The 2392-nt window shown below is 38.1% G+C and overlaps 1 pseudogene; it reads left to right on the forward strand.

Moving 5' to 3' along the window:
- The first annotated feature begins 628 nt into the window (after positions 1-628).
- LOC116810052 (small ribosomal subunit protein uS8-like) lies at positions 629-1019 on the forward strand (annotated as a pseudogene).
- Positions 1020-2392: the final 1373 nt, after the last annotated feature.

The raw sequence follows: 2392 nt of genomic DNA on the forward strand, positions 1-2392 counted from the left end.
ACACTGTGTTTTTAACTGGGAAAAAAAGATTTGATGGTGCATTAATTTCTCCTTTGATGACACTTAAGAGTTCACCACTGTTCCCTTGCTACACCTACCTATTCACTTCTAGCTTTTCCTAATGTTTTCTTAGTTTTGCAGAGCAGTATATGATAGTCAATACAAATTATCAAAACACTACCTCCGATTTATCTAATTGTTTCTCCTGAAGCCTTTGGCATGATTTCACATGTACAATTTCACCAGAATTTATATGACATTTCTGTCAAAGAGTTAGGGAATGACAGGTGCTACTATTCCCATTTTTTGTTAGGAACAAGAGTGACCCACAGAGTTAGTAAATATCAGAACCAGGGCTAGAACATAGGTGTTTCTATTTCTATCCGAACATGTGAAAAAGAAAGAAAGATCAAAGGATAAAGAAGGGTGTAGAAAAAGACCAGCAAAGAAAAAGTAAAATGAGTTTGTTTACTTATTCCTTCAAGAATCTAAAAAAAATCATCTTCAATGTTCCCATTTCTGAGAATACATGATGAATGATGAATGGTTACATGCCAGGAGCCAAAGCTCTAATGGGAGAGGCATTCCCGTAAATATTCCAGTATACACATTTTCTTTCCATGCTGCCATAATTGTGCACATGAATGTCCTGGCTGATGCTCTCAAGAGCATCAACAATGTCGAAGAGAGACAAACACCAGGTTCTTATTAGGCTGTGCTCCAGAGGCATTATCCAGTTTGTAACTGTGATGAAACATGATTACATTGGCAACTTTGAAATCATTGATGATCACAGAGCTGGGAAAATTGTTGTGAACCTCACAGTCAGGTTAAACAAGTGTGGAGTGATCAGCCCCAGATTTGATGTGCAACCTAAAGACCTAGAAAGATGGCAGAATAATATGCTCCTGTCTCATCAGTTTGGTTTTATTGTGCTGACCACCTCAGCTGGCATCACAGACCTTGAAGAAGCAAGACAAAAACACACAGGAGGGAAAATTCTCGGATTCTTTTTCTAGGGATGTAATACATGCTTATAAGAAAAATGCCTCAATGGACCAAAAAAAAAATATTGCAGTATAATGGAAGAATTAAAGAAGTGCCATGGGAGAAATAGTGAGCAAAATGAATTATAACATTAAAATTTTTTTTTTTTGAGATGGAGTTTTTGCTCTTGTTGCCCAGGTTGGAGTGCAATGGGTTCACTGTAACCTCCACTTCCCGAATTCAAGCGATTCTCCTGCCTCAGCCTCCCGAGTAGCTGGGATTACAGGCATGTGCCAGCAGGCCTGGCTAATTTTGTATTTTTAGTAGAGACAGGGTTTCACCATGTTGGCCAGGCTGGTCTCGAACTCTGACCTTTGGTAATCTGCCCACCTCGGCCTCCCAAAGTGCTGGGATTACAGGCATGAGCCACCGTGCCCGGACTACATCAAATATTTTTTGCTGATGGTCTCACTTTCTCAATTCCAAATATCTAAGATCTTCTCATTTGTTTGTCTTGTAGTGGATACCGTGTATTATCTGATGTTACTATTTTGTATTCAGGCACCATTGTCTCTTAATACTATTTTGCCCACATTTTGGTATAAGATTTCTTGATTTTTCTCAAAGGAATGTTTGAGATCCTCTCTTAGTCACATGTTGCCAGTGAAGTCATTTTAAACTTCCAAGTTTTCAATTTCATGCTCTTAGAATTATGGGTTGTAGAGCAGGATAGGACTACAGGAGATTGTCCAACCCTACCCCTTGGACTCTATTTGTATCAGTATGGCAAGCCTTTATGAAGCACTATGTTGTACTCATGGACTTCCAAAACTGTCAGCTTTCCATATTATAACCTAGCCAATCAAGGAATAACTAACGGGCCAGATACTCTTACACCTGCCTAGTTAAAAAATATGTATTTCAGAAGACCTTTTAAAAGGGTTAAAAAGCAGAATTGGTTGGATTTGAGTGAGGAAAAGGCATAGTAACTAATGTGACTTGTTTAATAAAATACAATTAATCCCCTCCACCTAATGCATCATGCTACTTTGTGTGTGTGTGTGTGCGTGTGTGTGTGTGTGTGTGCATGGGTGAATTGTCAAATAACAAATCATTGCTACTTCCTTACATTTGAGGTGTGATGGCTCACCTATTCATGTGGTCAATTTGAAGAGGGAAGTTCACCTAATACACATCTATTCAAAAAGCATTTATTGAGTACTTAGAATATTTAAGGCACCTTTTGATACGTTGGGCATACCTATAGAGGTACCCAGCTCCCAGAGTGGTGGCACCATTTAAATGAATTAATAAGATAATGTGTTTATGTGAAGGCCATTTTATAAATTATGAAGTGCAAGCAAAAATTCTACTATTGTTACAAAAATAAAATCCATAAACCTTT

This window comes from Hylobates moloch, unplaced genomic scaffold (assembly GCF_009828535.3).
Source record: "Hylobates moloch isolate HMO894 unplaced genomic scaffold, HMol_V3 SCAFFOLD_16, whole genome shotgun sequence".
Classification (NCBI taxonomy): domain Eukaryota; kingdom Metazoa; phylum Chordata; class Mammalia; order Primates; family Hylobatidae; genus Hylobates; species Hylobates moloch.